Raw genomic sequence first — 13,728 nt, forward strand, 5'->3', positions numbered from 1 at the left:
AAACCCGTGAATTCTCTTTCAGGGAACTGGGGTTACATCCACATCATTCCCTTTCAATTCGAAGACGACCAACAACCATACTTTTGGGAAAGTATATCAAAGCCGTCGCGAGGGAGCATGAGCGGAGACAGCAGACAAGGGACGTCTCGCTACTGCCAAACTAATGATGGTGGTGCGAGCGTGGAACCTCAAGGACCCTTGTGCCTAATGAAGGCATAGAGGGATCTACCACATTAAGTCGGTCGAACCTGGTGAATGTATGCGGAGTAGCCCAGCTAACCGCAGTACAAATATCCGGTAATGAAGCACCTCTAAAAAGGGCCTATGATGTAGCCACTCCTCTAGTAGAGTGTGCAGCCATCCTCCCAGGTGGGGGTAAGCTGGCATTAGTATATGCATTCGAAACTGTGTCCGCAATCAAGTGGGACAGTCGCTGCTTCGAGAGGGCTTGACCTAGGGTCCTTTCACCATGACAGACGAAGAGCTGGTCAGACTGAGGCAGCGCTCTCGTCCTATCAGCAGAGCAAATAGCAGAGGAAAAAAGACAACACAGACAGCAAAGCTGCAAGGCTAGTGAAAGCAGACTACGATTGCCAGGCGATGCAGGCTATTGATATATTTTTGTATTTTTGTTTACGACTGTAAGTCGCCCTGGATAAGGGCGTCTGCTAAGAAATAAATAAAACGAAAGTGTTTAGCTCAGTCTTCAGAAGCTGAGTTTCTGATTCCATAGAAGTTGCGAGCCAACTTCCAGCAGAAAATTGAGTGAGAGCTCTTTTAATGGACTCAATCACAGCCAATGGAAGGTTAGTTACCTACCTTACTTACCTGGTTGTGAAAGCAAAAGAGAACGTGATCTCCATGGAGTGACTACTTATTCCCTCGGGGGGCGGGACCGAGGACGTCATTCCCCGGAGGGGCACATCGGCAGCTCTGACGTAAAGTGAACACCTGAACTGTGGCAGGCATATCCGAAAAGTATGGTTGTTGGTCGTCTTCGAATTGAAAGGGAAAAACAAGCTACTTTAAACAGAAACTGTAGTCATCAGAACAATCTGTGAAATAATCAGGCAGGCATGGCCCTGTCTGCAGCAGGACAGGGCTTGTTAGTAATGGAAGTGAAATAATAAAATAAGCATTTACAGAACAATATTGTATTTTAACAACTAAAAACCAAAATATATGCGACTGCTGGCCCAGTTTCCGAACCACCAAAAAACTTTGTTGCACCAACATTGGCCCAACCTGGCCCGATGAGCAAAATGACGTTGGCCAATCAGTTGCCAAGGTAGGGCCAACCAAACAGCTGAGGTAAACCCAACGTTGGCCCAACTAAAAATTGCTGTCTGGGACATGCCTTTTGCAAAAATTAAAGGTTTGCTGACATAAAGGGGTTTAACAGTAGAGTTTTGACCAAAATATCAGAGAAAATTATCCCAGGAGTTGTCCTGGAGATGTGTTCAAAAAACGAGAGAGTCCTGGCAAAATAAGTAGAGCTGACAGGTTTTCCATTAATGTATTTTTCTTAAAATTAACAAGTGGTATGAAACTACCCCCCCCCCCCCCCCCCCCCATAAACCCCTATCCGTAAACCCTCCTCGAAAAATGGTGCCTCTGTCCCAGGTGTTGTCTTCAAAACTCGCCAATGTAGGACTGACATTCTACAAATCATGCAATACGCGCAGGCAGGATGCCTACATACAGGATAATAACACAGTGAATACAAAGACATAATTAATTTGTAATGCCCTAACATAGCTATTAAAGTACTTTTGTAAATTATTGAATTGCATATTTTATCTAAGTGTATTATATACTAACGGTCTCTATAATGTTAATTTTACTCGATTTGAATTTTATTTTAAAGTGCTGTTATATCATAGAACATTGTAAAATGTTGTTTGGAAGTCAGCCCCGTCAAGCTTGTTATCCCCTTATCGACATTTGACATATTCGTCTTAATAAACCCTGCTGTAGATGCTACCTACTAACTATCTTAAAAAAATAAAAAAAATAATAAAACAGATTACATGCACTGCTTTCCTCGGTTGGATCGGTCGTGGTTTTGAAGTGCTAAAAGTAGACCGCTGAAGGTGGCGCTGGAGTTCAGCTAAAGCCCTTGAAGGGTTAAGGAATCTGCTGTCGGTCCTTTCATATCCACTGCACTAGCTCGCTCATTGCTGTTTCCATCAGGTTGTACATGTATTGGTCACCTGTCAGGACTGGTAAACTACCTCTGCTAAATACATCCTACAAACATACTGTAGTAAGTGTAGCCTGCACACACACACTCACGCAGAGCGCAAGCCCCAGAGAGAAGACTGGACAGCACTGCTGAAGCTTCAATATTTTTTTTATGATTGTTTTTTTTTATAATACAAACTTTTCCCGTGCACTTATTCCTGCAGTAATTGTTAAGCGGCATAAACAAATGATCTGCAACCAGTCGTTAGCAAGAAAATCAGAACGGTGTTATGCGCAGGTCTTCAGAAGCGATCCTTCACAGATTAAGATACTGAAAACGTTTGAAGGACGGCGTTGACGGATTACATACTGCACATATTATTTTGTGTTTCTTTGTGCTGCAAAAGTAAAAACAACATTAAAAACAACAGCAAGAATACTGTTTGATAATTAGACAACTAAGGTAAGAAATCAGCAGCATTTTCTTTTTTTGTTTTTAGCTCTTGACGTGACCAGGTTATTTTAATGTTTCTTAGGTAAGATAATGTAGCTTTGGTGTAAATGAGTTTTGACTGAAGTAAATTAAACAAATAAATAAATAACCTAACTGACGTGGTTTTAAATTTTGTAAGTAAGTTTGCATACTTCTTAAGTTCTAAAGTATTATGTCTTATTAGTGCAAATGTAACGTGTTGTTAGCGTTGTCCAAATACATGTCTGTCCAAATTGTACTGTACAGACATGAAACCCTTGATTAGCATACTGAATCGTATTTCCTTGTTTATTGTGAGACTGACAAGTAAAGCATTTCTACAAAGACGCCGTGACTAGCATAGGTATGCAACAATACTTTTTTGTCATCAATTTCCAACATTGTATGGGCTTTCAAAATTGATTATATTTATTGGTGAGGTCAGCTTTAATCAGACACAGCCAGCCAGTTGCCACACACTCACTCAATCTTCCTCCAAGGAGGCCTTGGACTCTTTCATCATCATTATAATACGTGCCCTGAATCCACTGATTTGTTTTGACACTCTCATTGAGGGTTTACGCATTAAGGCATTAATCCTGTTGCATTATTACACGTTGCATGATGTCCGCTTAACATTTCTTCTTCCCTGGGGAGTTCTGCATTCCTCTATTCAGCCTGTCTACTGGTCATACACTGTAGCTCTTCCAAAGAACACAGCTATTTTTATATAGCTAGAATTGTGCAATCCCTGTCAAGCTCAACTATACATATATGAGAGAACAGCATGGTATCAATGTGTGATTAAGTAAATTCAAGTTTCTATCATTATTGGTAATATTGCACTACTTCCTTATGCCTATATCCACTGTGGATTTTGTTCAGTCTCTCTACTGGTGGTGTAGTTTAAGTGTTGATTACAATGCAGCATGAAATTCATGATGCCAGGGTGCTCTGGATGTCTGACTGTTAGCATGGGCAGCAACTGCACAGCTATGCAGCCTCATCCTCACACTGTATGTCCACACGCCTAGACCTCTACAGAGAAGGCTATGCCATGTTACAGTGTTCCTCTTGAAGTTGCTTCTCTAATGCTGTTCTTACAGCCTAAAACCAGACAGCAGCGTTCAGAATATTCACATAAAAACATCATTAGCAAAGTAATGTTGTCACCTGTGCTTTGCTCTTTCTCTCTTGTTTTCTAAATGTATTTTCACTTTGACTTAGTTAAAGCCAATTCATCCCTCCAACACTAAATATACATTTCCTGTCACAGGTCCTCACCTGTGCCTTCTCTTTGCATAGCCAATTGGAAAATATGTGGAGCTAGGAAGGTTCCTAGTACCATTAACACAGGAAGTGAACCCTCACCTGCTTGAAAAAGAGACTTAAGTTAAATGTGTTATTCCAATAAAAGTTTAGAAACTGTTTTTGAAGTCTTTGATTTGTAAGTCTTTTCTGCATTTATGGCTGGTGGCTACTTGGGGACTATGTGCTGTGCAGTATTCCTATCTCTATTTAACGGTGAATAGCAATACAAATGGAAATGGGAAAGCTGAAGGCATGTTAACACATTTTACCAGAACTGGACCTTAATGCCTTCTCTGTGCTTGTGACTGATATATAAGCCATGATATCCCAGGTTTTGCATGTATTGTGTATTTCATCTTAGGAAGCCACCAGAACTGTTTTTATTTTAGCATGCAGAAAATGGCTTGACGTCCCTCTGACAGTTTCTGTTAGTGGGCTGTGCTTCAGGCTAAAGGTGGTGGAACGCCTTCGCAGAGAACATAGTTTTGTTTAAAAAAAAAATAAAAAATAGACAGAATACACTCTTTTTTGGCAGAAAAATACATTTATAGAAGCTATGAATTTAACAAAAAATAAAAAAGTGCTGCATTATGAAATAGTCTATATATAATACTTTTGACTATTGAAACGAAATCAAATTATACACATCAAGACAATGTTGTTTTTGAAATGTTATTCTACATATTTTTACAAACAGTATTATTACAGTCATGCCTGTATTGTTAAGAGACATGATTTAATAAAGGATTACTGGGATGTACTCAGATTGGTAACTATGTGATCATTGAAAAATCCAGCACATATTTTGATTTAAAACTATGCACAACAGCATTCTGGAACATAATACCTTAGGTAATCTTTCCATAACTGCTCAGTGTTATTGAACAATGTTACATTGTGCTATAGATTCGTGGTCATATCATTAACATGTTCTGGTAAGGTTAGTTCTTTTTTTTGGTTATGATAGAACCACACTTCATGAAACAATTTTTTAAATACTGCTCTTAAATATCAACAGATGTTTTAGCTTGTCCCATGCTTCATCATGAGAAACTCATTGTGACTCAGAAGAGACATAGGCCCAGATTTATAAAAAGGATTGTGCATGTTTTACGACCGTAAAATGGGTACTGAGGGTTCTGAATTCTTGGATGGGATTTATAAAACACAAGCAATGGCATGAACACACAATTAAGTCATGATTTGCGGGGACAATATCTCTGTGCGCTTTAGCCCTTAATGCATATGTAATTCTGTATATGCATATCTAATTCTGGGGTGTTTCTGAACAAAACCACTAAAATTGGGAGGGGATTTTGCAAATGAGGTCTATTAAATATTCCATCTAATTTGTTAAAGCTGCCGGTAATTGCGGGCCTCGTATTTGCTTGATTATTTTAAGAACTCTGAAAAGCAGGTGTTAATTTGCTGCAGTCAGACAGTAGGCTATATAAAAGGCAAGGTGATGTGGGAGACTTATCTGCAGCAAGAAGGAGACATCGTTTTCAAGGACAAAGAAACATTTAATAACATTTTACAAAGAGCTAATTTTTTAACCCTTCTGATCAAATTGCGTTTTATAATACCGTATTTGTTTGCAAACTCCAATTTTCAATACATGATTCATAGCTTACATGACAAAAAAGAAAGTCTGCAAATAGAGAATATAGAATCCATGTAAAAAAAGCACCTAAAAAGGTCTCCCCACAGTGGCAAAGTAAGGTTCTAACGAGACAGTGGGACAGATGATGCTGTTAGTTTGTAGCTAGAGCAAATACAGTACAGCTGGTTGTAGGCACATCTGACTAATGTAGCTATATTATAGACCATACAGATATGGTTTAAAGTCATACATAGAATCAGAAATACAGACATACATAAGAAATAGGACAGTTGTAACTGCACAAGAATTTAAGAAGATATAAGTCGTAGTTAAACTGTTCGTATGAAGCGGTATGGAGTTATTGTTGTTGGACATATTGCTGTACAATGGAAGGATTTTCCACCCGTTTGACTGCCATGGATGTAAGTAAATAAAACTTATTGTTTCTGAAGTTTGAAAAGTCTATATGCCTGGAATTATTCTATACAAAATAAGAAGTTGAACTAATATGTGAAGCACAGTAACTGGATGATGCGTCGTAATGTAAAGCATCCTAGACTGCAAACTCTGAAGTGTTACATGTGTTTATTAAGAAGCCACCACACATTCCATATTTTATTTGTTTGTCCTGGTGATGTATTTCGAGCTTGTAACACATCTTCATGTGTTACAAGTAGGCCTACTGCTTGTACCAAAATCTCCACTTACATATTGGTAAATTTCAGTTTTCGCTTCTGAGCCAGGATGAGGTCTTTGTGTGCCATTCATTTTCCTTTGGAATGTGTAGCCTACACTTGCAGGGTTGACCCAAACCCGCTATTTACAGTGGCTCTCAAAAGTATTCACCCCCCTTGGACTTTTCCACATTTTATTGTGTTACAACATGGAATCAAAATTGATTTAATTAGGAGTTTTTGCCACTGATCAATACTTTTGAGAGCCACTGTATTGTGAGAGGTGTGTAATTCTCCACTGCTAATTGCGGTGAGGGGTATTGAAATAGTTTGATTGCGGAATCGCCTGCTTCACCTAATTATTCTTATAAAATAGGTTGTAATTTTAATGCTGAGTGCGGAAATTGTGACAAGAAGAGTATATACCACATTATTTAAGTTACATTTGCTTACAGTATTAGCTGTTCCCTTTTTAAATGGTAATTTCATTTTTTTCCAGTCTGCATACTCCTAGTACTTCTTATGTAGTTATCTGTGAGTAAGTGCTGAAACTGTAATGTTGTGCTATTATAAACCATTGAGTATAACAGAGCTGCTAGTTGCATTTATAGAGAGTCATGTCACGTTTTATCTATCATTGATAATTAAAGGTTTTGCAGTCAGAACCACGGTACGTTTATAAGATGTCAAAATGATGTATGCTGTAATATTTATTGGACTTGCGATGCATTATGCAGCAATGGTTCAGCTTTGAAAATTAGTAAGGATGCATTTTCTGATCAAGGCCATAGGAACGAGTTAGTATTCTTATCGCACTACACTTGATAAGACTGTCTGCTATTGTTCGTGGCTCTGCTATTGTTCATGTCTTATGAATGCAGGATATGATGAGTATCTGAACTCCTGAGCCCCTATGAAAGTGTAAAGAAATCTCAAGAAGTCTCTCATTTTGAGGAAACCTGTTGTGATGTTTGAAGAGCACTCACTGTTAGGGAAGCAGAGCAATGATCTAGATAGCTGATGGGAGGATCTGATATCAGATCTGTAACAAAATGAAGTTGCACATTATTTGTACAAGCAATGTGGCATTGATCCAAGGAGGGCGTTTCTCAAAGGAAATTATATGTTGTTTATTTACTGTATACTGCTAAAGTGGCTGTGGTTGTACACAGGCCCACCGAGAGGGCGAGGAGGACAGGGAAATTTCCCCGGGGCCCAACGCCTCGAAGGAGGGCGCTGATGAAGGGGTAACTTTTTTTTTTTAATATATATAAAATATTTTAAAACTGGCCCTGCACACGACACTTTGCGTTCCCACCACCACATTAAAAAGAAAAACTCCCGTACTGCACACCAAGCCGATGTGCTTCTGTTGTGTAATGACTGTGTATCCAGGTGCTGTCAAACACTTCCTTTCACACAATGAGTTGAACTTTCGCATTTCATATTTTACTACGCCAAAAAGTTAAAAAAAGGCATAGCAATTTCATGTATTTTTTTAAAGACTTTTAAAAACTTTAAAAGAACCCGAAATGGGCACAATATATACCACAGTATGAATTATTCTATTGTTAAGATCTATAACTTGCTCAAAACAACGTGGTGCAGCAGTTTGTTAGAAAAATTGTATCGTGTAAAATAAATAAAGTACTTTCCTCAGCTGGTGGTAAACACAATTAGAGAATGATCGGTTATATTGCTTAAAATACAAATATATTTACCAATACAGGCTAGTTAAGAGCAGAGATGAGTGGTTTATTTTTGGCACAGGATAAATAATAGTGTATAGCAACACCATTAAAATGTAGTTTATGCTAAAAACGTATGTTATTTGATGTTAAGAAAGCTTCCAATTAATGACTATTACACGTGGAGTTTGTACAAAAAATATATTTATTCACTTACCTAAAACAAAAGTTTGAATACTGTAAATAACTTAAACATAACTACTTTGAGAACGAGTAAACTATCCTGCTGCAGATTTTAATTGAGATATTGAAACTTCTACATGTCGTTGACAGTTTACTTCAAACCCATTATCAAAATACTGTATTGGTTGAAATTATCCTTCTCAGACACTGCTAAGATTGCAAGTATCATTGTTGGTTTAGAAGCTTGGTTTAGACTACAGTATACTACAAAGTTGGATGAATGTAGTACCATTGGGGGGGGGGGGGGGTACGGGGACGGCAGCGGGACATACCAATCCTTCCCCGGGGCCCATGACGACTCTCAGCGGCCCTGATTGTACAGTTACAATATTCATTATGCCCTTGCTGGGCATGCATACAGTATCCCCAAGAACACTGGAGGTGTCCATATGTCCATTTGTTTGTTAAACTAGCATTTTACATATTCAAATTCAGTTTATCCGATAATTGTGTATATATGTCATGTTTAAGGCTACCACCTTTAAATGTGTAAATGTCTCAGTTTAGTGTACTAGTAATAAACCATAAACTAACATTATGCAGTTGAGAAGTATGCACTTTTCCCGATCTTTTTTTATTAACTTGCAATCGCATACTGACTCAATGGCATTCCGGTTCATTATTAGCAGTAAACAAAACTAGCGCTTTTTTCTCAAAGACTTCCGTAGAAGTTTTATTGATTTTATTTATTTATTTTTACATACTTGGTTCCTAGCACCGCTATGCAAGCTCCTGTTAAGAAACTAGAGAGTCCACAAGGCACCTGTGTGGACTCAACTCCCTGCCAAATGAATACTCAGAGTCTGTAAAGACTGTAGACTGAGAGATTGTAAATTGCCTTGCTGCATATCATGATTCAGTGTCAGCAGTTTATAATAATGATTTCTTCACCTCTACTTGTAAATGGAGACCGTGTAGGAAAAAGGTAGGCAAAGCTGTTTTAAATGACGATTATAACAAGCAACCTGTGATGTGATGCTAACACTACAAAAAAATAAAGGAAGTCTATTTTTGTAAATCTGACCCAGTTTTATTGCGAAAATAAGATTTTTAGTTTGCCTGCCTAACTTACCTGTAGATTTGCAGAATGTTTGATAAAGGGAAACCAGCAGATGTTGTGTGCATAGCATTGTGCTTCATGTTAATTAGTCCTGAGGCTTTCCGAATGCTCTGTACTCCAACACAGATGGGCGTGTGTGCAAATAACTTTTTTTTATCTTTCTTTTTTTATCTATCTTTCTACCTGAATAGAAAACTGTATTATGAACTACTTTAGCGATCGTGAAAGCTCTACCATGTGGTACTAGACCACAACTGAAGTTAGGCGTCCTGAGGTACCACACGGTAGAACCTTCAGGGCACTGCCGTTATTAGAAAACAATTTTTCTCATGATTTTCATTAAAACAATTTCAAAACGTAGATTTACCTTGAACTTGTAATGATTTGTCGGGTACTGTTCCGCTCAAAGAAGTTTTAGAAAAATAATTCATAGCAGTATCACACATAATGAGAGAAAAAAACATTTTAAAACAAATAACCATTGTTTTTAATGGTGCCGTTTAGGGGGTCCTAAGACATTCTCTGTGTATACTTGGTTTCTGGTCACAAACGTCCCCAGTGACAAAGAATGCTTTTAAAAAGAGTCATAAACTAACTGCTGGACAGGTGTTTTATCTTCGCCCATCGCTGAATGAATCATTTGGCGCTGGTAGTATCTTGCACAAGGCAAGCCAGACAGTTTTGCATGCTTTGACACCTCGGACAAGAAACAGTCCATCTCATAAATGGGCGAAACAGTGGACCAATTGAGAACAAGGGGCCGTCTAGGAACGAGAACAACCAATGAGAAGCACCCCACGTGGACTCGGGCACAGCCCAAAATAAACAAACTAACCAGTCACAAGGTGGAAGTGAGGATCACAAAAAGCAGCTGCGTGAGTTTCAAAGGATATGCTTCCCACACAAGAAATGTAATCCAGACAAGGAACAGGGCTCCAGGCAAGAGGAAGAAAGATTCTGAGTCATGGGAGCATAATTGCTCAAATTCACGGAAGGCAAGGAAGAACCAATGTTCTGAAAAATTGCTAAAATCCGCTTTGAAGAGATCCCTAGCTCTTTGCCCTATGAAACAGACGGAAGCATAGCCAGCAGCTGGGCCTAAGGTCATGTACTAGCCTTAGAGAAGAATTGAGAACATCTCTACGAACTACATAACTTTTCAATTGCAACGCATTATCTTACGTTACGTCTGATCAGTGGAACTATTTGCAGTTGGAAAACTGCCGACAATAAAAATAATGCTGCCAGATTATTGGAAATCAACAAGCTGATCTCCATTTGAAAATAACTATTTGTTTATTGCGAGCCAATGCAATACAATGCGTACAAGCAAAGTGCCATCTTCTGTCATTGGAACTTCAGATCCAGAGAGCTGGAGTGTTCATCAACAAAGAAGAGTCTTCTTTGTTTTAAATCGTTAAGTATTCAGCAAAATAAATACTCTATGACTCGAGAAATTAACTGTAGCTAATGCTATCAAGTTAGTGGATAAACTGTTCTAAGAATAGAATATAACTTCCTGTTTTAGAGTGTGTAAGAAATTTATTTTGTTTGTTGAAATGAGCAACTCAAAGGAGTTGCCTCGTAAATGCAGAGAATTTGATCATTGCCCCATTTCTGAGTTAATTTGAATATTTAATCAATTGAGGTTGATAACATATTATTAGTTTGGTACATCACGTCTAAACTAAATTAACACGGTAAAATTAATTTGCTAAATTAGGTACTGGAATGTTGGATTCCGTTCTGAATGGGAAGTTGAATGAATTCTCGTGCATATTGATATGAATTACAAGAAACGGGTATTGAAAATACTAATGCAAAGTAGACACTATTAGTATGTTAATCATGTATGCTAAGGATGTTATGTTCATTGTAATCGTTTGACTATGAAATCAATGAACTGTATACTATTCATGCATATCTCTAACCAATAGCCTTTTCTTTCTGTAATATTAGATTAGTTGTGCACCCCCGTTTTATTCTCAAATAAACTATTGTTTTATACATTTTACACGTTGTGTGACTGTCGATTATTGTCAAGGGAGTTCTACATGATCCAGAACTTAAATATGGTATGTCTCATTCCTGAGTGGGTGACTAGAGACTAATTTATATAAATGCACTCGCATCACCTCAAACTCAACCTTTCTAAATCTGACCTCCTTTTCTTCCTCTCCTCGTCTTCCCCCTACTCTGATCTCTCTATCTCCATTCCTCTGGAATCTATCATACTCTCACTCTCCTCCTCAGCCAAGAACCTCGGAGTAACCCTGGACCCCTGCCTCTCCTACTTCCAGCACATCTCCTCTCTAGCATGCATCTGCCAGTTCTTCCTGAGCAACATATGAAGAATCCAACCCTTCCTCACCAACTAATCTACGCAACTCCTCGTCTAGGCCCTGGTACTCTGCAACTCCCTCCTAGCCGGCCTCCGCTGCTCACCTGTTGTTCTCTCTGCCTCACTTCTCCCATGCTACTTCACTGCTCCGCTCACTCCACTGGCTCCCATTCACTGCTCGCATCCAGTTCAAGACTCTTGTACTCGCCTACTGATGCCTTGACCAGACTGCACCCAGCTACCTCCAGACCCTTATCTCTCCCTACACCCCCACCCAACATCTCCGCTCTGCCTGCACTAGAAGACTGGCTTTACCTCCTCTACGCTCCTCTGCCTCCAGAGCCCGCTCCTTCTTCACCCTCGCCCAGCAGTGGTGGAACGACCTTCCTACGAATGTCAGGTCTGCCCAGTCCCTGACCACCTTCTGGCGCCTCCTCAAGACACACCTCTTCAGACAACACCTGTAAAACTCAACTCTTCCCTCCTGGACAATATAGCACTCTGCCTTTAATGCACTTTAACTTGCACTTATCTGCTCCCTACTTTACTATATTTAATCCTGCACTTAACCCAATCTGTAGTATTTTGTATTTCACCTGTGCTGTAAGTTGCCCTGGGTAAGCTAAGAAATAAATAATAATAATAATAATAATAATAATAATAATAATAATAATAATAATAATAATAATAATAAATTGCGAATAGCTGTCAGCACCTACGGACAAGGTCTCCGGCCAAATTCATTATCATGATTTAAATCATCTGTTCAATTGCAATTGAAATCATCCACATTGTGGATTCTCTGTACTGAATAACACCAGATGTATACTTTACCTGCACACATGGTACTTCCTTGAGCTCAGATGAACTTCACAAGTTTTAGTGGCATTTAAAAAGCAGCTTGGTATTGGTGTGAAGTATCACAGTTATCTTGATTATCTTTGCTTAGCTATCCTGTACTTTTCATTCATCTCAGTCATCTCATCCTGTTGGCTTTTTAAAACTCAAAAGAGATTTAAAACATGTATTTTCATTAAGTACAGCTTGTACACTAGAGTGTTACCATTAATCTGCCTCCCTGCAAAAACCTGCTCCTGGTGGGTGCTAGAAATAGACCAGTAAGAAATGCTACTGGTATTTTTTACGTCTCTGAGAGCAGAGTGGCAGCTTACAGGCAGCTGTAGAGTTGGTTGGGTCTGTTCCATGGAACATCTACACCAATCCAAAAACTTGCCCTGCTTTTGGAGAATTACAATGTGCTGGACTGATTTTTAGCTGAGCTCCAAAGCAAATAAGTTAATCTCAACGCATCTCTGCTTGAATTGGCTGTGGTCTCTGGAAGGGTTTCACAATGGATTGAACAAGCTATGAAACACTCCTGTCATCCACATTCTGCCATCAAGATACAAAAATGACAGCAGAGTAGTCCACTACTGGTGACAAATACAGCATAACACCAAAAGTGGATGTTTCTAGAACTTGTTGCCTTAAAGATTTTTTTTTTATTATCTATTTAACTAAATAGAGTAAAAAACTAAACTAATGCTTTTTGGACCTACATTTAAAGAGCAGTTGTTTTCCCTTGTTTGATTATGGTGATGCTTTAGTTTGACATGCTTCTGCTGTGCAATAAAAAATAAAAAAAACTGGATCACCTAATGAACAAAGCAGCCAGATTTGTATTAGAATGCCACCCTCAAATACATCACTGTCAGTTACTGGCCTCTTTAAGCTGGATGTCGCTGAATTGCAGAAGACAATTGCACTGGCTACTTTTTGTGTAAAACTGTAATAGGTTTGTTGTCAGGATATTTAGGCCCAATGTTACAGGTAACTATGCCTAAGTAGAATCTAATCATACACTAACTTATTAAGTGCCTTGGAGAAGGTCCTGTGTTGGCCGATCAGCATTTAGTTACAGCACCCCTATCACACAGATGGGGAACAGAAATGTACAATTCCAGAAAGAAATCAGTTCATTATGTATTTAAATAAACCTCTGAAGGAGCTTGTTTAATTGCATTTTCTAAATTAGCAAAGTCTGTGTGGTCTAAAAGAGTTAAATATATGTTATGTATTCATGTTGAGAACCCTTACCTTAAAAATGAAGATGAAGCTCAACACATTTTAGATACAATTTACCAGGATACTA

The 13,728-nt window shown here is 38.6% G+C and overlaps 1 protein-coding gene across 3 annotated transcripts in view; it reads left to right on the top strand.

Moving 5' to 3' along the window:
- Positions 1-2,238: 2,238 nt before the first annotated feature.
- pcdh15b (protocadherin-related 15b) overlaps positions 2,239-13,728 on the top strand; it is a 244,704-nt gene continuing 233,214 nt past the window's right edge. For 2 of the 3 annotated variants that reach the window (XR_009330857.1, XM_059035858.1), the window contains exon 1: positions 2,239-2,647. The gene's annotated coding sequence lies outside the window, so the exon portion shown is untranslated. The remainder of the gene's footprint in view (positions 2,648-13,728) is intronic. The other variant, XM_034031603.3, reaches the window with a different exon arrangement.

Source organism: Acipenser ruthenus, chromosome 13 (genome assembly GCF_902713425.1).
Source record: "Acipenser ruthenus chromosome 13, fAciRut3.2 maternal haplotype, whole genome shotgun sequence".
NCBI lineage: Eukaryota > Metazoa > Chordata > Actinopteri > Acipenseriformes > Acipenseridae > Acipenser > Acipenser ruthenus.